We start from the raw sequence: 19,048 nt of genomic DNA, 5'->3' as shown, positions 1-19,048 counted from the left end.
AATAAGCGGCGACTTTCTAAGGGCCGAGAGAGACTATTATTTTGAGCAATAAAGCAAGAAAACGTGCGTCCCATATGGAGACCCGTCGGCGGCAAAGGGTCGCACGGTCAGCACTCCCCCTCAGAAGCTTGGCGCCGTCGTTAGTTCATCTTTTAGCTCACAGATGGCGCCCCAAGTCAAGCCGCACCCCGTTAGGTTTCTGGCGGTTCTTATGAACTCTTCCCATCGACCCTGCTACTGTACGTGAGGCTGCTCCAGTTTTAAAGTGTAGAAGTAGCTCGTTCTCGACCGATTTTGACATGAAGGCAAGCATTTCTCCGACGTAGAGAAACCCATGTGGTTTCTCCTGCCCAAGTCTCCCAGTCGCCAAACGTGTATCAGTTTAGACGTGGAATCCCTCCAAGCAGGATTCCACGTTTTACTACATTTATTTATTTTTTCCTTCATTGCTCTGACGGTAAGTGAGTCAGGCAGTTCAAATCTTCTTTTTTTTTCCATCTTTCCGCTTATTTTTCGTTTTTACTTGCGAAGACGCGCGCAGTTGACGAAATATTCACGCTGCATAACGAAAATACGGCGAAAACTACAAAGTGCAGATCGGACTGCCAAAGAGCGTTATGCTTCGTACGACCAACAAATCAACAAATGATATGTATGTGCATATCTAGTAGTGGCAAAAATATTCTCGCGGATACGATTCAATTGAGAAAATGTTTCGTTCTCGATTAATTTAATATAAACACGATTAAATTAATAGAATGACTGAATATAAAATAAAAAGTGGGCGAGCATGGAATAGGGGGTAAAATAAAAGACGGAGGAACGCAATCACTTCAAATGCCCCGCTATCAGAAATGAAATCAAAAAGAGTGTTAGAGGTTCGATGAAGACGACATGCATAAAGGAAGGGTATTAGAGGGTCGATTAAAATGACAGAAAGGCTAAACGAAAGGAGTGAAGATAGGCGAGAATCCTCAAGATGCCATCATGGCCCCGTCTCTTTTACTTGTATAACGGTTCAGCTTGGCACAGTTACAACATATTCTACGTTGTCTATATATGTTCCTTCGGTACAATTTGCAAGAGCGACTGGAGTAGGAAAGTGTGCCGTTTAAATTCCGTTGTCCTCGTCCGCAATGGGCTACGTCCACTGCTTGGAATATGCTATCGATTTGTGAAAAGCCGCAATTCTACTGTAGTTACGAAGGTATATATGTCGTGCTCATTATATCCTCTGGTTCGCTCAATGTGCCACTGTCGACGGCCAGTGCTGCAGTCAAAATTACGAGCGAATACGCGTTGTAAGCGTTATGTGCATCATCGTGAGTAATAGTGCAGATCAGTTTCGTTATAGTTGTCCTCCTATAGCGTCATCTATCAAAGCTTTTCGGCGCTTCTGTAGCTCGGTCGGTCACTAGCCCGTTCGGAACAATACTTGCATCATTAATAAAATGGTAATGCTATTAAGTTGTTATAGTTGGTTTATTTATTTTATTACACCTCAAAGGCTTCGTTCGATGTCAGGTGCCAAAGGCATCTATGTGAGGTCTGCATCAGGGGCGGGCATGAGTACGTGTAGCACTCGTGGGTGGTTACGTGATATAAGCATGCAGAACTATATAGGTTAATTGGCACAGAAAAGCGTGCCACTCTTTTATTATGTGTCTCTTGATGACATTTAATTGTTGCATTTGACATGTAACGGGACAATATGTCAATATAACTGTAAATATGAATGTTTGTAACTGAGAACCGAGGCATGGAATTGGAGTTAACGTGAAATTAAATACAAGGTCACTGACGTTTTGAGTGAGTGAGTGAGTGAGTGAGTGAGTGAGTGAGTATTGCCTGCAAACCAAGTTAGCCTTCCGCTGTGATATATACAGTAACTAACATTTGGCGAAGTGACAAAAACTAAAGACGCGCACGTGCAGTTAACAGCTTAGCACTGAACATCGTTGCGCGATCGATAAACTTCCAGACGGCAGACTCTTCTTGCCAGCCCATGCTCTTTTGCCTTTGGTATACAACGGACTTGCGCCTTCTCTTGCCCTCTTTGCTTGGTTAGTTTGATTGCTGGCGCGGTAATCAGCATTAACTCACACAGGCGCCGCGCTTGCTCGGAAATAGCGGCCACAATTTCCACCTTCATTTGCGGGAATATTTCTTCGAGCTCTGTTCAGGCCTGGTCACTTGTATCGACGTGTGTTAGGATGCATCCAGAAGACAATACATTTATTTCGTTATATACGTGTACTTTCTGAGAACAAACGGTGAACACGCGTTTCCTTTTTCGAGAGCAGTTATTTCTTGACGCGTGTTCAACTTCACTTCGTGTGTGTCTATTCTCTGACTAGATGTAAACGGAGTAAACCGCTTGCCAAAGTCGCCCCTGAGCACGGCGCAATGAAGACTAGTGTATATATGACGGCGACGCAGATGACTAGTGGGAGCTATTAGACAACTTGGGGCAGAACTGAGTCGGCGTAAAAAGCTTGACGACGACAGCGTGACGAAAGTCAAATCACAACGAAGCTGGAATTGCGACCATGGAATGAACACTAAGGCGCTAGATAGATAGATAGATAGATAGATAGATAGATAGATAGATAGATAGATAGATAGATAGATAGATAGATAGATAGATAGATAGATAGATAGATAGATAGATAGATAGATAGATAGATAGATAGATAGATAGATAGATAGATAGATAGATAGATAGATAGACAGACAGATAGATAGATAGATAGATAGATAGATAGATAGATAGATAGATAGATAGATAGATAGATAGATAGATAGATAGATAGATAGATAGATAGATAGATAGATAGATAGATAGAAGGGGGGCAGGCTCAAAACGCCTGAAGTAGGCGAATAATGCTAATCACATTAAAATCGCATGTGACAGAAGTTGTGGCCTTTGTTGTGCGTAAATGAAAACATGACGTGATTACGCATTGCCATATGGGATGAAAGTAAACACAGTTGTACGCATCGCAGTTAGTTGCATATATTTAATTAACACCTTCCCTAAAGCTTTGTTTCAGATAGATTCCAACATGTGCGTATCTGGAGAACTTAATTATACGATAAAGCACAAGTACAAAAGTAGAATGAAAACATACATGTAGTGTTCGGAGGCCGGAGGGGGCTTTATTGAAAATGGTCTTTTCTTTTTTTTTAACTGCTAGTATTATCACCAGAAGAAATCATTGTCATTTCTTCATGAACGAAACTGTTCTAATTGCAAAGCATTATGCTATAGAAAGCTCTCAGCAAGGTTACGCAAGGTCATTTTCAATTCTTTGTTTCACCTAAAAAAAAAAAAAAAACGAGCACGTATTGTCACTCCCCCCCCCCCCCCCCCATATGTCTGCATACCAGGATGCAGCTTGCCCAGCTCCTCTCCCTCTTTTGCTCCCGGTCGAGCGCGTGCCCCATCCCCCGAAAAAAGTAGCTGGCCACGTACGCCTCTTGTAGCGTTGTCCTTAATGTTGTTCCCCCTGCCGTTGGTTCTAATTTGAGCTCAGCGTGCGTTAATTAATGAATGAACGGTGCGAAAAGGACGTGGACACAGGTGCAGGGCACAAATAAAGTAAGCACATATGGGCGATAACTTTCAACAAAATCAGCTTGTGCGGGATAAAATGGGACATATTGACATAGCCTGTAGATATGCTGCTATTATGTTGACACAGATAACTGCCGGATGTTGTCTGGTCTGATAAAAAGGGACAGAACCCGATTGAGAATAGGTGTGTAAAACCTTGTCCTGGTTCTCCTGTGAGAGTTGGTTCAGTGTTCTAATCATTATCGTTCTATAATAATCCTTCAATTATTTACTCTGCATCATAAAGGAGATGCCAGCGCTACATCATTTCTGGGTCTTCACCACCTAAGTAAATCCTTCATTTAGGGCGTCATAACAATTTTACAGAAGTTTGCTTGAATTCGATTCGTTTTGGCAGTGAAGCCTGTCGACGAGGAATTTTTTTTCCCCTGCGGAGTGACGTTCACCTTTGCAGTCTCAAAAGAAAGGCTGCTTTCATTTACATTACATTTTCTTAGCGAAAAACAGAAAGCAATGGCAGTGGCGTTGAATAACTTCAACGAATGACTAGCCTTGAATGTGCAGACGCGAGCTATCGTCATCTCAATCTCTCCTTGCGATACTAACATAACTACTTTTTTTTTCCTTTTTCAGATAACGGAGTTGCATATCTATGCGAAAAAGAAGTGAAGCAGCTTTTGGCTTGCAAAAGAGAGCTTGATTGAAGATGGTCGTTTCTTTTTTTCAACTGCTAGTATGTGCATCAGAATAGATCATTGTCATTCCTTCCTGAACGAAACTGTTCTAATTGCGAAGCATCATACTATAGAAAGCTCTCAGCAAGGTTACGCAAGGTGATTTTCAATTCTTTGTTTCACCTTTAAAAAAAAAAAAACATTCTTCCGCTTACAAATCCGCAAAACAATTCTAATATCCTAAACCACACCTATTAATGTCTGTAATATCCAAATATTATGAGGATATATGGAGTAGTTAAATAATGAAATTAGAAATAAACCTAAATTATCTTGGTTTTGGGAGGATTGTGAAGTGAGAAGTTAACTTAGGAGATTGAATATAGCCAATCTGTGCTATCTATGCAATAGGGGTTCATTTAAGGCGAGTCACGTGATGATATGATAATTTGGGGGGCCACAAATTATCACCCACAACAAAGTCGGAAACTCCGCACTCTTCATGCGCTAAAGGCTTTACCCTAATCTAACTGATCTACCGCGCAAATAAGGAGCCACTATACAATGCTTTGCACCACGATAATTCCCCTTAAGGAACTTTCAGCCGTATCTTTTATATGTCCCCTTGAATTTTAATCACGAGCGAGGCGCATTTTGTTTCGCAACAACGAAAGATAATAATAATTGGGTTATGTCAATGACTACATACGTGACTTAAAACGCAATAAACAAGGACACAAGAAGGAAAGCGCTCGTCGTGTCTGGTTTTCCTTCTTGTGTATTCGTTTCTTGTGCCCCCAAGTCAAGAATAAATTCTTACAAACTCGCCCAAATTTCAGTTATCTTAGTCGATGACTAAATGGCAGTTGCTCTTTTGTGTGTGTGTGTGTGTGTGTGTGTGTGTGTGTGTGTGTGCGTGCGTGTGTGCGTGCGTGCGTGCGTGCGTGCGTGTGTGTGTGTGTGTGTGTGTGTGTGTGTGTGTGTGTGTGTGTGTGTGTGTGTGTGTGTGTGTGTGTGTGTGTGTGTGTGTGTGTGTGTGTGTGTGTGTGTGTGTAAATAGACGAACGGTTCCGCCCATTTATGTCTTGCGTGCACTTAAGCGTTCTAGCAAACTTTATGACTTCCGTGTCCTGCTTGGAGAGCGTCAGACTGACAGCGTTGTTTTCTTGCGTGTCTCAAGGCGTCGTACTGCTGTTTTCGTTCAGCCGCTTTCCTACATTAAGGTTTATGCTCCTCTCATCGACTCGGTCGTCATTTATTTATTCTAGTCGCGGTTAGCTGACCTGACCTACCTCAACGAACAGTAACGATGCATTCGCCCTCGTTTCAAATGAACTTTAAGTAGAATGCTCACTTAGGCCATAAGTAGTTTGATAACAGTTGTCGATTAGTTTTATTTGATTGATTTGATTTGATGATCAGACGCTTTACATAGAGTGGAGCAAAAAAAAAAAAAGCAAACGGCATGCCAAGCTACCTATATATGTAGGCTAGCGGACGAAAAACACGGGGCAAGACGCCGTCATGTTATTATCACATCAGTATCCCGGGGGCATCACAGACTGAGGATAGTTTGGGCAGCTTCAGATTCGCAACTAAGCGAAGTTAGAATTTGTATGCATGGCCGTAAATACGTCGAAAGTCCGGGAGACCCATCACGAACGTCGCTGGGACGCCGGGACGCACGCAACCCTGAACTTCCCATTTCTTTCTTACACGCACGTGATCTCCGTTTCATCCTTGGTGTGGTAGGTTCGGCTTCGCTTCAGTACTCGTAAACTATGCAGGCAGAGCAGCCTCTGCAGGAGGGGGAACGCGACAAAAGGAGCGTAATAGTTGCACAGGGGGAACGATCCGTCCTTACTTCTCACAGCGCTCGGCATTATTTCCACACACATTGGCTAGGTCATCTCGAGCGCGCGATATTCTTTTCAGCCGTGCACTCGACGCGGCGTCTAGCTGGACGCCTCGCCAGCACTGTGCTCGACGCATGCATTCAATAGCGCGGCACACGGTACACTCGCATCCCCCCTCCGAAAGAACAACAACGAAGCGCTAACGCAACCGGGGAGGAAGTGGACAATAAGCTGGACCACAAGACAAATGCGTTCGAGAGGAACGTCACTAACAGGCCGAGTCAGCGTCTCTTCTGCTCTGCTCGCCCGATGCTTTGGAGGCCCAGCCTCGTCACAAGGCTAGCTGCGGTGTCGCCCGCTTTTCGCCGGTATCACACCGCTACCTCGAGGGAAAGTGCTACAAGCTGCACATTCCAAACGAAAATGATAGCTGCGGAAGTAGAAAAGCTGCTTGTTAGAAAAGGTCAAGGATTAAAATTTATGCAAGGTCTCTCTTCTGTAAACAGCAAAGGGACCTGCAGCTAGCGTGGCGTCCTGTCGCACGTCGCGGATGCGTTGCACTTTATAGAAAGTTAATTATGTTAATCGCACGCTCCTACGGGAGAGGAATCGTTTCAGAAATGTGCATTTAAAGAACAAGCACGTGCCTGGAGACGAAAATTTAGGTCGGCGACCTGTATAGTTGCACAGGCGCTCAAGCGCTAAAGAGAAGGACAACGCGAATGTGCGTTGTAAATGTTTCGTGTGCTTGGACAGCCGGGCGATGACAATGCAAATACGCTTGGTCTTGTTGTTGCTACGTCATAAAAGTGAAACGCTTAAATGTTTTATGACGTCACCCGTCACCATCTGGTTTAGTGTGTGCGTGCGTGCATGAAACTCCAGCACCCCCCTTATCTCCGTAGGACGAACGGTCTCGTGCGTACGTGAGGCAGGCACCAGCGCGTTATTAGTACGGAAATGGAGCGACGAAAGGGCTACGCTATAGCTGATGGTTTCGGTACGCCGACATTCGTTCAATGATCACGCTATTTCGTCATTGTTTCCCTGACCACCATTTGCTTGCAAATGTAATCGCAGCAGCAAATCTGTTGTTCCCGCGAGCGAATCCCTCCGGGACTCGAGGCAATTAAAATGCAGCCTGTATTTATGCGGGGTGGGGCACGAGTAATTAGGTATGGGCCACGAGAGCGAGATGCGGCAACCTGCTACTCTTCTCGACTTGCCGTCGTCATCGCTCTCTCGTCACCCGCTACAGTCGGACGCTTGTTAAGCGGAGATAACGTTGATACTAGTTTAGTGCCAAACGTGGAGTGCGATCCGGCTCTGCGTGAAAAGTGTGAAATGTGGGTTTGACCTGCGGGTGCAGTGACAGCGAGAACACCTAAGTTTTATGTATGTATGTATGTATGTATGTATGTATGTATGTATGTATGTATGTATGTATGTATGTATGTATGTATGTATGTATGTATGTATGTATGTATGTATGTATGTATGTATGTATGTATGTATGTATGTATGTATGTATGTATGTATGTATGTATGGATGGATGGATGTATGTATGGATGGATGGATGGATGGATGCATGCATGCATGCATGCATGCATGCATGCATGCATGTATGTATGTATGTATGTATGTATGTATGTATGTATGTATGTATGTATGTATGTATGTATGTATGTATGTATGTATGTATGTATGTATGCATGCATGATTGCCTGTGTACAAGACAGAATGAAGAACTTGTTGGCCGCCGGGTGCCTATCGTCATGTGTACAGCGACCATTATGCTTCATGAGAATACAGAAGACATTTCTAGCGGCTTGACTTGGGCAAACACTGTTTGTGAGGAGCAAACATTAAGTGTCTTGAAAAGATGGCACATTAAGATAAGAAATTCAAGACAGCCCATCCGGAAATTACTATAGCAACCCCGCATAGAATAAAAAATGCGTTCAAAGCGTGTTCGGGCTAATTATATAATTACAGTGGCTGTACATGGTACGTATATACGTATAAATTCAAGACTCTGTAACACTGGTCTATTTGTTATTTTGTATACTCTTGTTATACGCAAACGATGATTCACCAAATCCGCCAGCACGCACTATCGCTTCAACCAATCCGTCAACTGACGACCGAGACCGCCCATATTACGTGCCCATCCAACGTGTCGCACGGAGGGGGAGGAGGTAGCGGACGAAGTGACACGGAACAGCCACAATTCCTCTCTCTCTCTCTCTCTCTCTCTCTCTCGCCACCACCAGCACTTTCACCTTTTTCCGTGGCTGCCTTCCGTGTAATGCGGCCATTTCTATGTTCTCGCCTGCCTCCATGCACGGAGAGATGCCTCGATGCGCGCCGCCGCCGGCGCCTCGAGTACGGGAAGGGAGGCCGGGGCCAGGCGTCCCACAATCCGCGTGCTCGGCACGCTCGCTCGAGACACGCTACGCTGCCGCCATCGATTGCTCTCGACCGAGAGAGACTGAGGGAAGCGTCGCGGGCATCGATGAACGGGAGAGGAGTATACACGGCCATAGAAAGGGCCCTCGCTCCACCGCAGTCGACCCTGCTGTCCAGACCCGCGCGCCGAAACGTGCGTCGACTCCCGAGAGCATCGCCGGGCGACCGACCGCCCGCCCGACCATCCGCTCCCAGCGGTGTTGGTGCATAGGGAACGTTTTGAGGGCGTCGGCGCGCAAAGCCACTTAGATTGGCGTCCTCGCTGAAGTGCTTACCGATAAGGAGGGTGAAAGTCTCATGCCAACGGGGATGACACTATAAAGACACGAAAATCTCTGCTTGGGTGTAAAGTAACCGGTGCAATGATGCGCCTGCATCCCTCATAAGTCGCAAAGCGTGGCTTTGCGACCGCGAGTTCGACGTATCGCTTGGCGCAATGCAAATATCATCTTAAAGCGAGACCACGCAAGGCACTGCCAAATATCATCTTCTTAAAGCGAGACCACGCAAGAAAGTCAGAATTAGGGACCCGCTATAGAGATCAACGCCGCTACAGGCGTGGTAATTGCTTTTACATTATAGTTTCACCACCGCGAAGAGTCGCCCGGCCTTTGCTGAGACGCCCGTGAAGGATTACGACGGGTACTGCGCGAAATGTCAACTAAATGTTACAGGCGATGACGGTCGTGTACATTTCAGGTGGCACGCGCGAAACATGTGGATGATACAACTATATAAATTCGCGACGGAGTATACACACAGCAAGTAAAGCAGCAAGCGCAGTCGAAAAAAAAAAAAAAACGCGCTATGTGAACCGCGTCGCAACGTAAATGGACGCATACACGAAACGCGACGTACGAGCGCCCCATGCAAACTACACGTACGCCTTCCGGCGCGCGACAGCTCGCGCCCACGCGTCATGCGTTTGTCGTGTCTCGCGAGGAATGGCAGTTTGAAACGACAAGACGCGCGTCAGCGCGCGCCCACTCGGCTCACTATTTTCGCCTTGGTATGCGACATTTTGTATTTTTTGTGAGGCATTCGGAACACCGATATATTTATGGAGAATATATCCGTGCTCGCGCCGCGATTCGACGCGTATACGATCTGTCCCGCAACATCTGCGCATGAGTAGACGCGCGGGCACGCGCGCTCTCACGCGCCGGCAAGCGTACGTGTAGTTTGGCCAGGCATATACGCAATAGTGTCCCTATATACACGTATGTTACAGTAACTGTAAAACGCACTATAGTAAAGAGTCACTGTACTCGAAAACCCACGAAAACGCACGCCCTCTTCGGCACCGGGAAACTGGAGATGCCGTGTCTATATATAGACGTGCAGGTAGAAGATATGAAGACATATATATGATTACATATAGATATGAAGCGTATACGCTTGATGTCGACCAACTCTTCATTGTATACTAGCACTTGCTTGAAGCTCAGTGTCTGCAAACACAGCTTCAATACAGACATGCCTGCTACTCCTAAAGGCATGTCTTCTCATACCTCCCGAGTTGTTGAAATCTTTTCGTGGCGCCAACATATATACCCTGTCTCTTAAGTAATATTTTCGCGTATTTTATTACTATACGCAAATCTGGCTTTCACAATGCTTTGCGGTCCTCGGCTAGTGCAATGACCGCGGAACATTGTAGTCAGAGAGTATACAAATAAAACATTAACATTCATCAATTAAGTTGTGCTGCATTTTTCCGCATTAGGATGCGTGACGCGCATACTAGAATTGTGTATGTTTCGGGTCCAAGCAAAGCTCGCGTTAACACGGGTAATAAATCTCACAGCCTTTCCCCGTGCTTACAAGCGTTATCAGCTGGCGTGAGGCGACACTGCACATCGGAATTCCGAATACCACACGTATGAGAGCAACCGCGCGCATAAGTCACAATATACATGATATACTAGATACGCAAGCGCAAATGAGCGTGTAAGCAAGCATATTAGCGACGTAATAAGCACAAGCGTGTTTTCGTGCTTGCTTACCATGTCAAGCGTGCACCAACTATAGGCCCCCAGCGAGTATACTTTCAAGTTGTAATACACAGCGTGTTCACGCTTCGTTACGGACCCTATATATTACCATCGCGGCAAACTTGCATGTACACTCTTTTTATTAGCGTAATGTCACGGCTCCACGAAGAGCAGTAGAAGTGATGGAATCGTTCAAACGACTAAGTCCGAGCTGGTAGTTTCACGCTTAAACATTCATACCGTCGAAAATGCTCCAACTTCTATCAGTAGTTTTGAGATGCTCGAGCAATCAACGATTTCGCCAAGAACGAGCCGCAGTATAGCCGATAGTTGTATCTTCGAAAAACCCTAAAATATACCGCGGACCCAGCGCTGCAGTCATTCGAGTAAAACGGGACAAACAACGACAGCTGTAATGAAGGACTGTTATGACCACGTTAGATGATCGTCAACGTGGTACTCCTTATTTGCTTCCCAATTTTTAGAAGGCATGCAACCCATATCACCCTATGCCTGACACGGTGTGCGCTCCTATGTTTATAGTACACGGCAGCGCTGTAGTGCCTTCCGCCGGTAGCGGTGCTACTCCATATTTCACTCGTCCCGCTTACCGACAGTCTCATATATATAACAGTGACAAACCTCCGGCCTTGGAGACGACAGGAACAACCTTGCTATCTTATATTGTAACGTTGCATGTGCTCCTCTCAGTGCACTGTTTTGCAGTGCATCGCGAACAAGAAAGAACACAAGCGCCGGCGTCAATATAGCGTGCGCATGGAGCGTCCGGACCGTGAAGGAACTGGCGTCGTTCCAGCAACGTCGTATATACGAAAGAGACGCACGCTTATGTGTATAACCGGAAGAAAACACGCGAATGGGGCCTTCGAAGGTGGGGGACGCCCCTGTACACTAGTCTTCGCGAAGGGAAAAGCCAATGCGAAACTACCCGGCAAAGCATTACAAAGTTCTATAGCGATTTACTGTATGCTGCTATAGGCAACCACTATACTATCCCCATTAAGTCAAAGACGTGTAATCAGAGGGCTTCGTTGTTGTATCTTGGAACGGCATTTGCGGCAAGAGTACTGTCCGCTGCTTCGGCTAGTCCACAATGCGTTCATATAAGGACATTCGTGTGAATGGCCCGTGATGCGCATCCGCATTGACAGCATCTGTTTGTTAAATCTTAAAGCAGCGCCCCCCGCCCCCCCCCCCCCCCAAAAAAAATACACAAATAAAAATAAAAGTAAAGACGACAGATAGATAGATAGATAGATAGATAGATAGATAGATAGATAGATAGATAGATAGATAGATAGATAGATAGATAGATAGATAGATAGATAGATAGATAGAAGAGGCGTCGTGAAAATGCAAACAACACGGAAGGGAATCGCAAATGCAATGTGAAGCGCGCGCTGTCCACACGAACCGTGACACACGCACTATTCGGCGTCGCGGGGCAGAATACGCAGTGAAAAATAAAAAAGGGAGAGCGACCCGGGTTCTCGTGCAGTAAAAAGCACGTTGCACGAACACGCGTTGGCGCAGAAGTAAGCGGGGCGACTCCCTGTGCCGGCGTGCCATGCGTACAAGCACAAGCGGCGCAGGAGCTGCAGCGAAGCGTGAAATCACGAACACATCGGAAGCACGCGCACGCCCACACACAAGGCGAAAGAACGGCGCGTTCACATCGACAGCCGCGATTTTTCGTTTCGCTTGACATCGCGACAGATGCTCGCCGCCGAAGGAGACAAGAGATGAAGCTGTAAGGGAGAACCTCAAATGGGTTCTGTCAATCTATGCTGTCGCGCCAGCCCGCGGAGTGCCGCAATACGTGTGCAGCATTGTGTCTGTCTCATCGATTTTCTATTCATTTGCATAATTGCTGTATCCCTGATCGTACATACCGCGTTAAACATTATGTACGACAGTTTAAACGCGTTAGCATTGACAAAACATTAAAAAAAAAAGAATAATATGCGAGCAATATATGTCGTCCAGCGCTGTTTGAATTTTATTGTTACCATGGAACACCAACTCGCCCAATCCGCTGCCCTTCTGCAATATATACAGCTACGATACCGGGTGTCCCAGCTAACTCGTACCAAGATTTAAAACTGAAAACAAATAAAGTGGAGCTCTACAGAAATCGCACCAACTGCATATTAGCGGTAGACGTGTGATGTACTTACAATCAGTATTCTTCATCACTAAATATTAATTAATTGTTTTTATTTGGTCAACTCTTTAATTATTGCTTGAATCTCTAATATATATATATTAGACAGTTCCAGAGCGCCTAAAATAACGTCGGAGTCAAGCATTTTCTTCGAGGTAAAGTTTGCCTGGTTGTTCTTGCCGAGAAAAAACAAAAGTCCGCGAAATATTAAAAAAACACACACAATAAACGACACGTGATTGGGCGCATGCGCGACTGTTATTGTGCTATGCTCAAGCGTGCAATTGGTAAACAAACACCCATATATATATATGTATATATATATATATATATATATATATATATTATATGCCATGTGACCGGCTACCCGCACCTAACAAACATACACTTTTTTTTCCACTTCGACACCACTCCTATTGCTGACTCAGACTTTCGCGTCATGAATACGATCGCATAGTTAACTGACGCTGTAACTATGTCTTAAAGTAAACGTATTAACCTCGTAAGCGACAAAGAAGGGTCGGCTGAAAGGTTCTAGAGCGCACCACCATAGAGACGCCACTAAAACACAGTTGCTAAATTGGGGAGTCTTTTATGCAGTTCTTTTTTTCTCTCCGGTATAGTCGCGGATTGCCCAAAAGCTTGCCAGGTGCAGTCATTTCTACAGGCACGATTCACCGCTTTTTCAGGACCCTTTGGAGTGTTACAAGCGTTCTTCTGAATGCGCACAAAGGTGCGTAACTTCCACAACAACAGCATCATTTCGTATTTTCAAGATTCGGGTCACCCCTTGTACAAACACAACCACTTACAGCGACACAAACATCTTGACTGACGTTAATACTTGCGGTGACCCCCCCCCCCCCCTCACGCGTTGTATATCTTTTTCGCAATCCGCATCTCTTCTCTGCTACTTTCTAATCTTCATCCCTCACCCTCCACCATCTCCCAGTGTTGGACAGAAAACGGGACTTCCTGGGCTGGTCAGTCTCTCTGCCTTTCATCTATCTATCTATCTATCTATCTATCTATCTATCTATCTATCTATCTATCTATCTATCTATCTATCTATCTATCTATCTATCTATCTATCTATCTATCTATCTATCTATCTATCTATCTATCTATCTATCTATCTATCTATCTATCTATCTATCTATCTATCTGTCTGTCTGTCTGTCTGTCTGTCTGTCTGTCTGTCTGTCTGTCTGTCTGTCTGTCTGTCTGTCTGTCTGTCTGTCTGTCTGTCTGTCTGTCTGTCTGTCTGTCTGTCTGTCTGTCTGTCTGTCTGTCTGTCTGTCTGTCTGTCCAAAACACAAAAACCGTTAATTTTTATATATTCTTGTTCTTTTCAACATCAATTGCAACTCAAGCCACCCGCTGTGTGCTTTTAGTAGTAAGAATCACCATAGAAGGAATACATTTGCAGACGCGCACCGGCATTCGCGCCGCCGTCAATACGAGTGTACCAGCCCCTGATGCGGAGTATATATAGAACCTGCGACCTCTGAAGGGATCAGCCGGAGCTGTATTTCTTGATACACACACATAGATACAAAGCCCGTGCTTGGCCGCAGTGCATTACCGCTGCAAGGCGAAGACACCAGCGCGCAGCAAGGACGCCGTGCATAATACAAGCTGCACGCTACGGCGGCCTTTCACGAGGAGGGCAGGGCTTTCGCTCTCCGCGAGCGCTCGGAGGGATCGATTAAATTAGCCCGACTGCAGCCGAGTAGTGACTGCAATCATCGACGTCGCCCAGCGTTTTTCGCTTAATTCCCCCAAGGCATTTGCAAGGTCGTGTCAAAGGTCGCAGCACCGCAGAATGTCGATATCACCGATACGTCGATCCAAGCCGGGCACGCAGCCGCTTATTGATGTCAGCTATGAAAATCCTCATCGCGCCTCTTGGTTGGCTCACGGTGTGAGACGCTTTACCTCGTGCAGATTGCATTGACTAAAACTCGAATAATCCGCGCGAGCAAGGGAGAAAAGCTTCCCTGCTACGAATCATGGACGCTTTCAAAGCAACGTAACTAACTACACGAAGAACGAAATAAGTTGTCGGAGAAAAGACAATGTAAATATCAAAACAATCCTTTATGAAAAGACTCATACGCTCAGTATCCTATACGGCCACGTGGATCTTATATGGTCATATGGCTTTATATGGGAACATAGAGGTTTTCATGCAGGATCCTATGGGATCATATAGGATACTGGATACAGGGAACACGAGTTTCGCGCAGCGCACTCTTCATTACACAACGATGAACATACACACACCATATATTGCTAATACAGCGACTACACAACCCATTACTTAACTACTTTAACAACCACCAAGAGTGCAAAATCTGCCAATTATTTCGTGCTCTGTGAGCAGCTTCTTATCTGTCTTTTTATCTCGACCCCCTCCCCCCTTTTTTTTTCTTCTATATATGGCGAGAAAATTGGGGTCACTGGAACAAGAATAGGTCCGTACACACCACGCAGTCAAAAGGAGGATGGCGCGTGTACCTATAGCACTAACAAACCCGTAGCGTGAACAATGAATGAATGAATGAAGAGTCAGTTAATGCAGGACTAAGCGCCCGCCCTAGTTAGACTGGCGCTGCTATACTGCTTATGAACTCGACAGGCCTAGGGAAACGACTGTAACACTATACAAAACGTCGCGTTTGCGCGCATTGTTTTCTTGCCCTTCATCTCTTTTTCTTATTTTTTTTCTTCTGGTTATCTCATAAGAAACTTTTCTGTGTGCAGCGCAGCAAGCCTGACGTGCGTTTGGTTGACCTCCTGACATTTAATTCTTTCCCTTCCCTCTCTTGTTCTGCATCAAAAACTTTATTTAATTCATTCATCTCTCTCTCTCTCTCTCTCTCTCTCTTGAGGGGTAGGGGTTGGGTGTAGTTGACCAAACAAAAAACTGCGCCTCGAGTTTGTACATCCTGTTACCACTGGCCTACATGGCACGCCTGTCTACGCGAAGAACACAACGAAGATACACGATACGCCTGGCCTCGTAAACGTAGAGTGTCCAGGGTATACAAGCTTCAAAGTTTCAGTGTCTTAAGGGGTTTATCTAGTTTGTTAGGTCGGTCAGGCGGCACGATCGTCTATGGCAGCAGCCAAAGGCTGGAAAACGTGTTAAGGTGCTCTTGGAAAAGGAGAACGTATAGAAAGCTAATGAGAGAAAATAAGGAAAAAAAAAAAACAACTTTCGTCGCCGGTGATGCTGATGTAAAGGCACGATGCACTCTGAAATCAGGTCACGTGTCAGCTCGCCTACTCTACTGTAGTGCTCGAAATGAGAGTTTACAACTTCTACGCCAAGCCTTATATGCACATTTTGCGACAGTTAGATGGCCTTTTCTCGGCGACCTTGACGCCCGTTTATGGGGCTAGTATACATAACGTGTTTTGGTGAGCTACAGGAAGCGCTACAATAGGCAAACGCTGCCGCGACGAAGCCGTATAGTGTGTAATAAATTGAAGTAAGCTCTGAAATTACTTTTTATCGCTGGCTCAATGAGGTTGGTTAACTCGTATATCTGCGCCGCTCTCCTTCCCCCTTTCTTGTTTACAAGATTAAGTAGTGTTTATGAGGATGCCACACGAACTTAGCTTTATCGAACACGCATGAAGAAAATATTACATTCGAAGCTGCACGGTTAGTCATAGCCAGTTTCCCCGGAACATTTTAGAGCTATTTCCAAAAATGTTTGTGGCAAGCAGACATTTAAGAAAGCTAAACAAGCACCGCAGTTACAGCGCTCGCTCGCTCGCTCGCTCGCTCACTCACTCACTCACTCACTCACTCACTCACTCACTCACTCACTCACTCACTCACTCACTCACTCACTCACTCACTCACTCACTCACTCACTCACTCACTCACTCACTCGCTCACTCACTCACTCACTCACTCACTCACTCACTCACTCACTCACTCACTCGCTCACTCACTCACTCACTCACTCACTCACTCACTCATTCACTCACTCACTCACTCACTCACTCACTCACTCACTCACTCACTCACTCACTCACTCACTCACTCACTCACTCACTCACTCACTCACTCACTCACTCACTCACTCACTCACTCACTCACGTTGCCGTATTTCTGTTCTTCCCCTCCGTTTGCTCTTCTCTCCGTCGAAAGAGTTCGCATTGCACAACGCAAGCTCGCATGACCTCGAGTTACCCCCGTGTTTGTAAGCATGCAATGCACGAATGCTGAACTCACTCTGTCTCCCATCACTCTTTCAGAGGTCAAACTCCAGCCCACAAAAGAAATAATTTGGGAGATGCATTATTTCATAACGACGGACGGCGCATCGAGCACGCCTTGAGCAATCGCTGGGTTCCGCACGATGGCGCAAGCGGCAATTCATTAGTGACGGAAACAAAACAGACCGGCGCGAGTTGTACGATTCCCGGTCGTACACACGGACCCGCATACGGTCAGCGACCAACCGGGGCGTAGTTGTGTGCAGAGGTACAATGTATGTAGTTGTAGTGCACATGCGCTGGATTCGTGCCAGGAACCGCGTTGGAGTAGAAGAATGGCGCGCGAGATACTTTGACAAAAGACGCCATTACGCGCGCTCTCGAATGTGACCGACCGCGCGACGACGGCGCCATTATGCTGCCTTACTTCTCTAGTTGCCTTGTAGTGGAAGCTGAGTTGCCCGTTGTAACCTTCTTGCGAACCTTCGTTTTTCGCGTCTCTCACCCCCGTCTCGCTGTTTGCGCTGTAACGAGAACATTTCGCTTTTCGCCCAAAGTGCGTTTCCTATTTTCCGCTATGTATTAATTTCTTGCTTATCTTGAAAAAAAATGTAATAAAATGTTACATAATACTTGTGACGCCAGAGGCCATTGCCACGTCCTTCGCATTCTAGTAAGAATGCTGGAGAATTAGGTTGACTTTAAGGCTACAGGGAAATAGAATTATACGTCGCGAGATCCATTACTCGAAGTATGTAGGGTATCCAGAGTGGCGGGAAGCTGTACATATAGTGCTGTACACAGTGACAGAGTACACCTACATTTATTTCTAGACCAGTGCTTACAAGCATAAACACAAGAGTACGTCCACAAAGCTTTTCAACTGCAAAACTACTTTGTACTTATTCGCACTCTATACTCAACGATCGAAAGGCTATAGAAGCGTGGTTTTTGCGCAGTCTACAGCAAAAATCAAAGGAAGCGAAGATGCACGACCAACTGTGATGTTGGTCGGTGTTGGTCAGTGATATTGTTGGCCAAGACAGTGATGGAATTGCGTGTAAAAACCTCACGCTCCATCGAATTCAGAGTGCTTAACGGAATTATTGTGGGGCAGCATCCAGTGTTCTTATTTCGATATATTTGGTCGCACGTGACACACAAGATCTCTCAGACGCTTGACAGTTTGACCTTGAGGTGCAAATTCGTGATGCAAACTTCTACGGTACTCAAAAAAAGTTATTAACGTGACTTTGATAATTGCTCTGTTTTTCCGCGTTTCTTTTAAACTTCGCTCACCTTTATTTTTTACGTTCCTCACTCTGCGACTTCAGCTCGATGTCGTATTCGTAAATCCAAGTTTCGACAACTGTTACAACCTCTTGCAACAATTCATTGCTGTCATCACTAGTTTTCCAATCAATGCAACATTCTTTTCGTCTCAAAATTTGCTCATGATTTCAGCAGCTTCAGCGCCATTTTGGCGCAAACCTTTCTAATTTACGAATTTTCAGTCAAAATTCGGTGGCTTTCCCACACCACGTGCTTCTACTATCATGCTAACAATAATTCGGCGGTCACTGAGCACGAAAGAACGTACACGATGGATGTTTTCATATTCGTACAAGGCAAGGGCGTCCTGATCTTCCATCGTCCTTAGGGCCTTCGTGGCCATCCTGAAAACGCTGGACGCACTTGAAGACAGTTCTTTCATTTAGGGTATCCTTTCAATGGGTCTTTTGCAACATTTACGGAATATCTGAGCCATCCTCGGCCAATTTCACAAGTTATTTGACATTCATCCTTTGTTATGACCGTTCGTCGATACACGTACACAATTCTGCCTTTTCATACCAGCAGTCCGGCTCGTTCTAAAAGTCAACCGGGTCCTTTCGAGTAGATGGAGCGAAAGAGCGGCGCCTCTACATCCTCTCCCGCTTTTTGCCGACTCATCGCATGAAGTTTTTATGGGACATACAGCGTAAGTATGTGTTTGATTCGACCTGACGCGAACACGGTGGCTGAGTGCTACTGCGGTGTTCTATTTCATACTGCA

General features: G+C 45.6%; 1 protein-coding gene across 4 annotated transcripts in view; it reads right to left on the bottom strand.

Annotated features, from left to right (window-relative positions):
• Positions 1-19,048, bottom strand: part of LOC126521927 (uncharacterized) — an 80,237-nt gene that overhangs the window by 44,127 nt on the left and 17,062 nt on the right. The gene's annotated exons all lie outside the window — the stretch shown is intronic.

This window comes from Dermacentor andersoni, chromosome 6, assembly GCF_023375885.2.
Source record: "Dermacentor andersoni chromosome 6, qqDerAnde1_hic_scaffold, whole genome shotgun sequence".
NCBI classification, from domain to species: domain Eukaryota; kingdom Metazoa; phylum Arthropoda; class Arachnida; order Ixodida; family Ixodidae; genus Dermacentor; species Dermacentor andersoni.
Note: the sequence above shows the minus strand (reverse complement) of the source record. Positions and strands in the feature narration are given on the sequence as shown.